The sequence below is a fragment of the Thunnus maccoyii genome, chromosome 4 (genome assembly GCF_910596095.1).
Source record: "Thunnus maccoyii chromosome 4, fThuMac1.1, whole genome shotgun sequence".
NCBI classification, from domain to species: domain Eukaryota; kingdom Metazoa; phylum Chordata; class Actinopteri; order Scombriformes; family Scombridae; genus Thunnus; species Thunnus maccoyii.
In genome coordinates this window covers 3,765,805-3,778,651 of record NC_056536.1, presented here as the reverse complement: position 1 = coordinate 3,778,651, position 12,847 = coordinate 3,765,805, and the positions used below count along the sequence as shown (strand labels likewise).

The window sequence follows — 12,847 nt, the reverse complement described above, 5'->3', positions numbered from 1 at the left end:
CTATCGAGGACTCCCCTCGGCTGCGGACCGAGGCGACGGCTGCCGCATGCTGCTGCGGTGCATCAGAGCCTCCACGTCTCCTGTGAGGGAGTGTGGAATGGAGATTGATGGCAGGAGGGGGTCCTATTTATAAACTCGGTTCCAAGCCTTGACGCTGTCACTGATGACGTCAAATAAGCACTGCTGTCAACTGACAACTGATGACACATCAATATGGACATCCTCTGTGATGTCACATAGCCGTCACGACGAACATAAGATGAAATGAAAGAGTAAAATAAACATCTGAAACTCAAATTCATTGATAAATAGAATATTTCTCACAACAACAGGTGGAGTTAAGGGAAGCTTGATTGATGCCAATCACAACAGCTCCTCTCATAAGCAGCAGGCAGTTTAATGAGCCAAGAGCTCCGGAGAAAACTCTTCTTCCCAAGATAAAAAAATATATACACTTCCCTAAATATGAGCACACCGAATATTAACAGACAGCACCCACATTTATAGAGTATGCCAAATATGCTTTGGAGGTAAGATTTGAATTTCGGTCGCAGGAGACACTGAAATTCCTGTCACCACGTGCAGTGTGCACATTGTTAGCAGACAATTAGCATATAATGTACAAAATATTACATGAAACCAGCAGGTTCTTGTAAATATTCCTTTTACACAAGTAATCAACTTTAAATCATTCCCAAATTGTGTCAGTAATGTTACTAGGCTGTATGATCTGTAAACGGTGTAACTTAGGAAAAAATTGTCATAGAGTTAATACTGGATCATGAGGATGTCTTGTCATACTATGGGAAAACTCATGTCCTCCTGAGTGATGTATATCTCAGCAAAGGAGCAATTATGTGTTCTGATGTCAATTGTAATGGACATTTCTCACCCCAAAGCCCTCTGTGCTATGTGTGATGGTATTGTGGGAGCTGTGTATGAGGCCGGAAGATAATACTTTGCTTACTTCTTCCACCAGCGTAAAAACTTGTGTTATAGTATACAACATAATAGTTATAACACAATATAGGCTAGTTTTAGTGTTATAGTGATGTGTGTCTGTGGTGCTGCATTGATTGGTGCGATTGATAGTAAGTGCTCCTCTTCTCCAGATGGAGGCAGTGTGGGCCAGACTAAGCAGCATTGCTTTCTGAGGTTTCTTCCTGGAACATGAAGCTGTCACAGCTGTTTGTTGTAAAGTGTGCAGAGTGTAAAAAGACTGGGTCCCGCTGTATCGCTCAGGCTGCACTACAGCGTCTATTCACAGGCGCCATCCAACTACTGAGCGGCACGGGGGCTTTGACCTGCTCCGTTTCAGACCTGGGCCGGTGCACCCCTCCTCAGACCACCTGGTGGTCCCGAGCTTCCCCAGGAGCACCATATCCATACCCAACTTAGTGCCGACACCCGATCCACATAGTCCGCTGCAGTTCAGAGCTCCTGAGCTCAAGCCATCCTCCAGCCTCAGCCTCCCGGTAACTTGGATTACAGGCGCGCGCCACCGCACCCGGCCAGAGACACCTGATTCATCGCAGTTTTGGGATTTAACAAAAGTCATGTCGCCAACAAGCACGTTCCAGCGCCATCTAGCTTCCAAAATGCCAACTACAGTGTTGAAGGTTCATCAAACAGGTCAACACTTTCCCAAAGATCACTCACTGATAATGTCTCATCTTTTGAATAAAGATACATAGTTGTATAACATATGGCCAATTGCTCTTTTAATCTATGCTCATTATCAATTTATTCATATCATCCTATATACATACAGACGCTTGACAAATTCAAGGAAAAGCTGGTCCAGGTCTGAATGCTTGACCCCTACAGTGAGGGGATCTGGTGGCTCTGTTATGCTGTGGGGGGCATTTTGCTGGCATGGTTTGGGTCCACTTGTCCACTCAGAGGGAAGAGTCACTGCAAATCAACACAAAGTTGTTCTGAGTCATCACCTTTATCCTATGATGAAACATTTCGTAATGGGAGGGTTGAAAAGGGAACGGCAGGCAAAACAGGTAAACGGAGCCACGAGGAACGTTTGAGGTAAGTTTACTGTACCAAGTTATAAAACATGAACATAAAATGCAGTGCAATTATCATCAATATCTCAAGATTTCACAGTCTTTCAGCAGAACTTAGAGTGTAATGTCCCTTTAATGTCTTTGCCATATCAGTCAGCGCGCTCAAGTCAATGTTTTATGTCAAATCAGGGGGAAAAATTCAAGTAGTCGGATGTGTGGTGGTCCTACCACACTGATACTTGAGTGGAAGCAAAAAAAGATACCAGGTCCTCTTCTCAGGTCTCGGTTCCTCACTCCTTAGGTTAAGAAGAGATCTCACTGGGGGCTCGCCATCTCCCATCCACAGGGAGAATCCAGATCCAGTTCTCTTGTTCTCAAAAAAACCCAGCCTGCATGAAGACAGGACTGTTATTTTCATGACGTCACTACTTTTCTCTAATGGCCATAGTAATATAATAATTCTCCACACATTACTGTAGCACAATAATGATTAAATGAATTCTCTCTTTTAACTGTACAGTTGTTTTTTTTATCTCAATGTAAGTATTTCCCACATTTTATACATTTTTTTCAACCTTTTTATACATTTTTAATCAACCTTTTAAACATGAATTTAATCAACATGAATTTTAGCTGTTAACCCATGAATTATGATGTTTTAACTTTTAGTTATAAATGAACTTATCCATCAGTTTCATCATACAAGGTATCTCAATATAACTACACACACAGTATCAAAATAAACATCATACCTTACTTCTTCTAAATTATCAGAGCAATAATATTCAGTTTTTAACTCTTAAGATAGTTAACAGAAACAGTGAGCAGCAGTGATAAGCCAAGTTCAAGCGTTTATGGAGCACAGACACGTTTTCTGCCACCTCACACATCAACTCACAGTGTGGCTAATACACTTAGCATGCGCTGGCGCTAATTAGCTCGGCAACTCACCAAGACGATAATGCCAAAAGTACTACTACTCCTGGCTCACGGACCCTCGCACACCTCTGACGTCTTCACAAGACTATTTTATCTCATGGATATGTTAATAATCGCTCTTCTAACTCTCTATTTCTCATCCACTCCGACCGCTGCTGTTTTACCCGCACTGCAACTCACTGACTTCTGCGTAAACAGAGGGTGGGACTTAACTCCCTCTAACCAATCATAAGTTTGCTCTAGTTGATATGACAAATAAGGACTGTGTGTGTAAAATAAGTCATTGACAGATTGATTAACAAATGAAAATTAGATAAATAAGGAAACTATAGAAAAATAAAGATAGAATTGGACCCAATTCCCTACTGGGTTACAAGTACTTTAACACCTACACTGTTTGCCTGTTACAACTTGTCCTGGATTTAGTCCTGTTCGGGACATGTCTGCAAGCAGTCATCTCAGTCAATTGCGCCCCGCGCAGCGCAGATGTACATAAACGTACATAAATCTACATTCACGTACATAAATATACATAAATGTAGATAAATGTATGCATGCAGTGAAGAAAGAAAGCAAGAGGATAGAAAAGAAAAGAAAAGAAAAGAAAAGAAAGAAAAAAAGAAGCAGCAATATATACAGGCTCTGAAGCAACCAGGCTGCCTGAGCCTCCCATACCAGCACGACAGACTAGGCCAGATCTATGCACTGGCAGGGCCCCCCGGTGTCATGCATCGCGAGCTTGAGCTCAGCGGTGCACCGCGAGCTCGAGCTAAGCGGTGGACCGCGAGCTCGAGCTCAGCCATGCATGACACCTGGCGGCTATCGAGGACTCCCCTCGGCTGCGGACCGAGGCGACGGCTGCCGCATGCTGCTGCGGTGCATCAGAGCCTCCACGTCTCCTGTGAGGGAGTGTGGAATGGAGATTGATGGCAGGAGGGGGTCCTATTTATAAACTCGGTTCCAAGCCTTGACGCTGTCACTGATGACGTCAAATAAGCACTGCTGTCAACTGACAACTGATGACACATCAATATGGACATCCTCTGTGATGTCACATAGCCGTCACGACGAACATAAGATGAAATGAAAGAGTAAAATAAACATCTGAAACTCAAATTCATTGATAAATAGAATATTTCTCACAACAACAGGTGGAGTTAAGGGAAGCTTGATTGATGCCAATCACAACAGCTCCTCTCATAAGCAGCAGGCAGTTTAATGAGCCAAGAGCTCCGGAGAAAACTCTTCTTCCCAAGATAAAAAAATATATACACTTCCCTAAATATGAGCACACCGAATATTAACAGACAGCACCCACATTTATAGAGTATGCCAAATATGCTTTGGAGGTAAGATTTGAATTTCGGTCGCAGGAGACACTGAAATTCCTGTCACCACGTGCAGTGTGCACATTGTTAGCAGACAATTAGCATATAATGTACAAAATATTACATGAAACCAGCAGGTTCTTGTAAATATTCCTTTTACACAAGTAATCAACTTTAAATCATTCCCAAATTGTGTCAGTAATGTTACTAGGCTGTATGATCTGTAAACGGTGTAACTTAGGAAAAAATTGTCATAGAGTTAATACTGGATCATGAGGATGTCTTGTCATACTATGGGAAAACTCATGTCCTCCTGAGTGATGTATATCTCAGCAAAGGAGCAATTATGTGTTCTGATGTCAATTGTAATGGACATTTCTCACCCCAAAGCCCTCTGTGCTATGTGTGATGGTATTGTGGGAGCTGTGTATGAGGCCGGAAGATAATACTTTGCTTACTTCTTCCACCAGCGTAAAAACTTGTGTTATAGTATACAACATAATAGTTATAACACAATATAGGCTAGTTTTAGTGTTATAGTGATGTGTGTCTGTGGTGCTGCATTGATTGGTGCGATTGATAGTAAGTGCTCCTCTTCTCCAGATGGAGGCAGTGTGGGCCAGACTAAGCAGCATTGCTTTCTGAGGTTTCTTCCTGGAACATGAAGCTGTCACAGCTGTTTGTTGTAAAGTGTGCAGAGTGTAAAAAGACTGGGTCCCGCTGTATCGCTCAGGCTGCACTACAGCGTCTATTCACAGGCGCCATCCAACTACTGAGCGGCACGGGGGCTTTGACCTGCTCCGTTTCAGACCTGGGCCGGTGCACCCCTCCTCAGACCACCTGGTGGTCCCGAGCTTCCCCAGGAGCACCATATCCATACCCAACTTAGTGCCGACACCCGATCCACATAGTCCGCTGCAGTTCAGAGCTCCTGAGCTCAAGCCATCCTCCAGCCTCAGCCTCCCGGTAACTTGGATTACAGGCGCGCGCCACCGCACCCGGCCAGAGACACCTGATTCATCGCAGTTTTGGGATTTAACAAAAGTCATGTCGCCAACAAGCACGTTCCAGCGCCATCTAGCTTCCAAAATGCCAACTACAGTGTTGAAGGTTCATCAAACAGGTCAACACTTTCCCAAAGATCACTCACTGATAATGTCTCATCTTTTGAATAAAGATACATAGTTGTATAACATATGGCCAATTGCTCTTTTAATCTATGCTCATTATCAATTTATTCATATCATCCTATATACATACAGACGCTTGACAAATTCAAGGAAAAGCTGGTCCAGGTCTGAATGCTTGTCCCCTACAGTGAGGGGATCTGGTGGCTCTGTTATGCTGTGGGGGGCATTTTGCTGGCATGGTTTGGGTCCACTTGTCCACTCAGAGGGAAGAGTCACTGCAAATCAACACAAAGTTGTTCTGAGTCATCACCTTTATCCTATGATCAAACATTTCGTAATGGGAGGGTTGAAAAGGGAACGGCAGGCAAAACAGGTAAACGGAGCCACGAGGAACGTTTGAGGTAAGTTTACTGTACCAAGTTATAAAACATGAACATAAAATGCAGTGCAATTATCATCAATATCTCAAGATTTCACAGTCTTTCAGCAGAACTTAGAGTGTAATGTCCCTTTAATGTCTTTGCCATATCAGTCAGCGCGCTCAAGTCAATGTTTTATGTCAAATCAGGGGGAAAAATTCAAGTAGTCGGATGTGTGGTGGTCCTACCACACTGATACTTGAGTGGAAGCAAAAAAAGATACCAGGTCCTCTTCTCAGGTCTCGGTTCCTCACTCCTTAGGTTAAGAAGAGATCTCACTGGGGGCTCGCCATCTCCCATCCACAGGGAGAATCCAGATCCAGTTCTCTTGTTCTCAAAAAAACCCAGCCTGCATGAAGACAGGACTGTTATTTTCATGACGTCACTACTTTTCTCTAATGGCCATAGTAATATAATAATTCTCCACACATTACTGTAGCACAATAATGATTAAATGAATTCTCTCTTTTAACTGTACAGTTGTTTTTTTTATCTCAATGTAAGTATTTCCCACATTTTATACATTTTTTTCAACCTTTTTATACATTTTTAATCAACCTTTTAAACATGAATTTAATCAACATGAATTTTAGCTGTTAACCCATGAATTATGATGTTTTAACTTTTAGTTATAAATGAACTTATCCATCAGTTTCATCATACAAGGTATCTCAATATAACTACACACACAGTATCAAAATAAACATCATACCTTACTTCTTCTAAATTATCAGAGCAATAATATTCAGTTTTTAACTCTTAAGATAGTTAACAGAAACAGTGAGCAGCAGTGATAAGCCAAGTTCAAGCGTTTATGGAGCACAGACACGTTTTCTGCCACCTCACACATCAACTCACAGTGTGGCTAATACACTTAGCATGCGCTGGCGCTAATTAGCTCGGCAACTCACCAAGACGATAATGCCAAAAGTACTACTACTCCTGGCTCACGGACCCTCGCACACCTCTGACGTCTTCACAAGACTATTTTATCTCATGGATATGTTAATAATCGCTCTTCTAACTCTCTATTTCTCATCCACTCCGACCGCTGCTGTTTTACCCGCACTGCAACTCACTGACTTCTGCGTAAACAGAGGGTGGGACTTAACTCCCTCTAACCAATCATAAGTTTGCTCTAGTTGATATGACAAATAAGGACTGTGTGTGTAAAATAAGTCATTGACAGATTGATTAACAAATGAAAATCAGATAAATAAGGAAACTATAGAAAAATAAAGATAGAATTGGACCCAATTCTCTACTGGCTTACAAGTACTTTAACACCTACACTGTTTGCCTGTTACAACTTGTCCTGGATTTAGTCCTGTTCGGGACATGTCTGCAGGCAGTCATCTCAGTCAATTGCGCCCCGCGCAGCGCAGATGTACATAAACGTACATAAATATGTATTCACGTATATAAATGTACATTCACGTACATAAATATACATAAATGTAGATAAATGTATGCATGCAGTGAAGAAAGAAAGCAAGAGGATAAGAAAAGAAAAGAAAAGAAAGAAAAAAAGAAGCAGCAATATATACAGGCTCTGAAGCAACCAGGCTGCCTGAGCCTCCCATACCAGCACGACAGACTAGGCCAGATCTATGCACTGGCAGGGCCCCCCGGTGTCATGCATCGCGAGCTTGAGCTCAGCGGTGCACCGCGAGCTCGAGCTAAGCGGTGGACCGCGAGCTCGAGCTCAGCCATGCATGACACCTGGCGGCTATCGAGGACTCCCCTCGGCTGCAGACCGAGGCGACGGCTGCCGCATGCTGCTGCGGTGCATCAGAGCCTCCACGTCTCCTGTGAGGGAGTGTGGAATGGTGATTGATGGCAGGAGGGGGTCCTATTTATAAACTCGGTTCCAAGCCTTGACGCTGTCATTGATGACGTCAAATAAGCGCTGCTGTCAACTGACAACTGATGACACATCAATATGGACATCCTCTGTGATGTCACATAGCCGTGACGACGAACAGAAGATGAAATGAAAGAGTAAAATAAACATCTGAAACTCAAATTCATTGATAAATAGAATATTTCTCACAACAACAGGTGGAGTTAAGGGAAGCTTGATTGATGCCAATCACAACAGCTCCTCTCATAAGCAGCAGGCAGTTTAATGAGCCAAGAGCTCCGGAGAAAACTCTTCTTCCCAAGATAAAAAAAAATATACACTTCCCTAAATATGACTATACAGCCCGAGCACACCGAATATTAACAGACAGCACCCACATTTATACAGTATGCCAAATATGCTTTGGAGGTAAGATTTGAATTTTGGTCGCAGGAGACACTGAAATTCCTGTCACCACGTGCAGTGTGCACATTGTTAGCAGACAATTAGCATATAATGTACAAAATATTACATGAAACCAGCAGGTTCTTGTAAATATTCCTTTTACACAAGTAATCAACTTTAAATCATTCCCAAATTGTGTCAGTAATGTTACTAGGCTGTATGATCTGTAAACGGTGTAACTTAGGAAAAAATTGTCATAGAGTTAATATTGGATCATGAGGATGTCTTGTCATACTATGGGAAAACTCATGTCCTCCTGAGTGATGTATATCTCAGCAAAGGAGCAATTATGTGTTCTGATGTCAATTGTAATGGACATTTCTCACCCCAAAGCCCTCTGTGCTATGTGTGATGGTATTGTGGGAGCTGTGTATGAGGCCGGAAGATAATACTTTGCTTACTTCTTCCACCACCGTAAAAACTTGTCTTATAGTATACAACAAAATAGTTATAACACAATATAGGCTAGTTTTAGTGTTATAGTGATGTGTGTCTGTGGTGCTGCATTGATTGGTGCGATTGATAGTAAGTGCTCCTCTTCTCCAGATGGAGGCAGTGTGGGCCAGACTAAGCAGCATTGCTTTCTGAGGTTTCTTCCTGGAACATGAAGCTGTCACAGCTGTTTGTTGTAAAGTGTGCAGAGTGTAAAAAGACTGGGTCCCGCTGTATCGCTCAGGCTGCACTACAGCGTCTATTCACAGGCGCCATCCAACTACTGAGCGGCACGGGGGCTTTGACCTGCTCCGTTTCCGACCTGGGCCGGTGCACCCCTCCTCAGACCACCTGGTGGTCCCGAGCTCCCCCAGGAGCACCATATCCATACCCAACTTAGTGCGGACACCCGATCCACATAGTCCGCTGCAGTTCAGAGCTCCTGAGCTCAAGCCATCCTCCAGCCTCAGCCTCCCGGTAACTTGGATTACAGGCGCGCGCCACCGCACCCGGCCAGAGACACCTGATTCATCGCAGTTTTGGGATTTAACAAAAGTCATGTCGCCAACAAGCACGTTCCAGCGCCATCTAGCTTCCAAAATGCCAACTACAGTGTTGAAGGTTCATCAAACAGGTCAACACTTTCCCAAAGATCACTCACTGATAATGTCTCATCTTTTGAATAAAGATACATAGTTGTATAACATATGGCCAATTGCTCTTTTAATCTATGCTCATTATCAATTTATTCATATCATCCTATATACATACAGACGCTTGACAAATTCAAGGAAAAGCTGGTCCAGGTCTGAATGCTTGACCCCTACAGTGAGGGGATCTGGTGGCTCTGTTATGCTGTGGGGGGCATTTTGCTGGCATGGTTTGGGTCCACTTGTCCACTCAGAGGGAAGAGTCACTGCAAATCAACACAAAGTTGTTCTGAGTCATCATCTTTATCCTATGATGAAACATTTCTATCCTGATGTGAGTGGTCTCTTTCAGGATGACAATGCCCCAATTTATATGTTCAAAAGGGTTCACTGAATGTTTTGATGAGTATGAAAATGATGTGAGTCATAGTCTATACTATGGCCCTCGCAGTGACCAGATCTCAACCCAAACTCAACACCTATGAGAACTTTTGGACTGACGTGTTAGACAGCGCTCTCCACCACCATCAAAACAACAAATGAGGGAGTATCGTTTTGAAGAATGGTATAACTGACTTTTATAAAAAATAAACAAATAAATAAAAGTTGCCATTTTTTTCTTTTCATTTGAATGTATGTGATGTACATTGTTTGTATTGTATATTTTTTCGAATGGACTGAGTTTGACAAGAAAGTTGACATAACATAATACAAACCATCAATCAATCAATCAATCAATCTCAATTTATATAGCGCCATATCACAACAGAAGTCATCTCAAGGCACTTTTCACATAGAGCAGGGCAAGACTGTACTCTTTAATTTACAGAGACCCAACAATTCCCCCATGAGCAAGCACTTGGCGACAGCGGTAAGGAAAAACTCCCCTTTAACGGGTAGAAACCTCAAGCAGACCCCGGCTCTTGGTGGGCGGCCATCTGCTCTGACCGGTTGGGTTGAGAGAGAGAAAGAGAGAGGGAAAGGGGGAGGGGGGACAGAAGAAAAACAATCACAACATCAACAACAACAACAAGCACAAGCAGCAACAGCCAGGGAAGGATGCCATCAGGACTGTGAAGGACCGCGAAGGTTCGGCCCGGGACTCAGGTGAGAAAGCACAAAAAAAACTCCGGGGAAGAAGCAAAGTTAGTGACATGCATTGATGTTACATGAATGCATACAGATGGAGAGGAGGAGGAGAGAGGAGCTCAGTGCATCATGGGAAGTCCCCCAGCAGTCTAGGCCTATAGCAGCATAACTAAGGGCTGATCCAAGGTGAGCCTGGTCGGCCCTAACTATAAGCTTTATCAAAAAGGAAAGTTTTAAGCCTACTCTTAAACATAGAGAGGGTGTCTGCACCCCGGACCCAATCTGGAAGATGGTTCCATAGAAGAGGAGCCTGATAGCTGAAGGCTCTGCCTCCCATTCTACTTTTAAAGACTGTAGGGACCACCAGTAAGCCTGCATACTGGGAGCGCAGTGTTCTAGTGGGATAATACGGTATTATGAGCTCTTCAAGATATGATGGTGCCTGACCATTAAGGGCTTTGTACGTTAGGAGAGGGATTTTAAATTCTATTCTAGATTTTACAGGAAGCCAATGCAGTGAAGCTAAAATGGGAGAAATGTGGTCTCTTTTTCTAGTTTTAGTCAGAACACGTGCAGCTGCATTCTGGACCAGCTGAAGAGTCTTTAGAGACTTGTTAGGGCAGCCTGATAATAAGGAATTGCAATAATCCAGCCTAGAAGTAACAAATGCGTGAACTAGTTTTTCTGCATCTTTTAGGGACAGGATGTGCCTGATTTTTGTGATATTACGTAAGTGAAAAAAGGCAGTCTTTGAGATTTGATTTATGTTGGAGTTAAAGGACATATCCTGATCAAAGATAACTCCCAGATTCCTTACGGTGATGCTGGAGGCCAGGGTAATGCCATCCAGAGTAGCTTTATCATTAGATAATGTGTTTCTAAGGTGTTTAGGGCCAAGCACAATAACTTCAGTTTTATCTGAATTTAGTAGTAGAAAATTGCAGGTCATCCAGGTCTTTATGTCGTTAAGGCATGTTTGGAGTTTGTTTAACTGATTGGGTTCATCTTGCTTCACTGATAAATATAATTGGGTGTCATCTGCGTAACAATGAAAATTTATGGAGTGTTTCCTAATAATATTACCTAAAGGAAGCATATATAAGGTGAAAAGAATTGGTCCAAGTACAGAACCTTGTGGAACTCCGTGTCTAACTTTTGCCTTCACGGAGGATTCATCATTAACATGTACAAACTGAAATCGGTCTGATAAATAGGACTTAAACCAGCTTAATGCAGTTCCTTTAATGCCAATTAAATGTTCCAGTCTCTGCAAAAGGATTTGATGGTCAATTGTGTCGAATGCAGCACTAAGATCTAACAGGACAAGTATAGAGACAAATCCTTTGTCCGACGCAGTTAGGAGGTCATTTGTGACTTTCACCAGTGCTGTCTCTGTGCTATGATGCGCTCTAAATCCTGACTGAAAATCCTCAAATAAACTATTGTTATGTGGAAAGTCACATAACTGATTAGAGACTGCTTTCTCAAGGATCTTAGATAGAAATGGAAGGTTAGATATAGGTCTATAATTGGCTAAAATGCCTGAATCAAGAGTAGGCTTCTTAAGAAGAGGTTTAATTACAGCTACTTTAAAGGACTGTGGTACATAGCCCGTTACTAAAGGCAGATTGATCATATCTAGTAAAGAAGTGCTCACTAAGGGTAAGGCTTCCTTAAGCAGCCTAGTTGGGATGGGATCTAAGAGACAGGTTGATAGTTTAGCTGAACAAATCATTGAAGTTAGTTCAGACAAGTCTACTGGAGAAAAACAGTCCAAATATATGTCAGGATTTACTGCCGTTACCAAGGTTCCTGTGTTTGGGGAGAGAACGGTGCCTGTTGAGGGCAGGAGGTGGTTAATTTTGTCTCTAATAGTTAGAATTTTATCATTAAAGAAGCTCATAAAGTCGTTACTACTGAGAGCTATAGGAACACATGGATCAGTAGAGTTATGACTCTTTGTCAGCCTGGCCAAAGTGTTGAAAAGGAACCTAGGGCAGTTTTTATTCTCTTCTATTAATGCTGAGTAATAGGCGGCTCTGGCATTACAGAGGGCCTTCCTATATGTTTTAAGACTATCTTGCCAGACTAAGCGAGATTCTTCTACTTTGGTGGAACGCCAAATCCTTTCCAATTTTCGCGATGTTTGCTTTAATTTGCGGGTTTGGGAGTTATACCATGGAGCTAACCTCTTATGTTTTATTATCTTCTTTTTTAAGGGGGTGATGGAGTCGAGTGTTTGTCTTAGTGAGCCTGCAGCACTATCAATAAGATTATCAATTTGGGAGGGACTAAAGTTAACATAAGAGTCCTCTGTAGTATTGAGACATGGCAGTGAATTCAGTACTGACGGAATTGCTTCCTTAAATTTATCTACAACACTATCAGATAGATATCTAGTGAGGACATTTTTGTCTAATGGTGTATAATCCAGTAATAGGAATTCAAAAGTTATTAAAAAATGATCTGATAAAATAGGATTTTGTGGAAAAATTATTACAGTTCAATTTCAATCCCATAAGCCAGAACAAGGT

General features: G+C 42.4%; 2 long non-coding RNA genes across 2 annotated transcripts; both read right to left on the bottom strand.

Moving 5' to 3' along the window:
• Positions 1 to 2,030: 2,030 nt before the first annotated feature.
• LOC121896085 lies at positions 2,031 to 3,343 on the bottom strand. Its single transcript, XR_006095918.1, has 2 exons — positions 2,970 to 3,343; positions 2,031 to 2,407 (listed from the first exon to the last, which is right to left on the bottom strand). It is a non-coding gene; the product is annotated as an uncharacterized LOC121896085 (long non-coding RNA).
• Positions 3,344 to 5,806: 2,463 nt separating this feature from the next.
• Positions 5,807 to 7,119, bottom strand: LOC121896086. The gene is made up of 2 exons (XR_006095919.1): positions 6,746 to 7,119; positions 5,807 to 6,183 (listed from the first exon to the last, which is right to left on the bottom strand). It is a non-coding gene; the product is annotated as an uncharacterized LOC121896086 (long non-coding RNA).
• Positions 7,120 to 12,847: the final 5,728 nt, after the last annotated feature.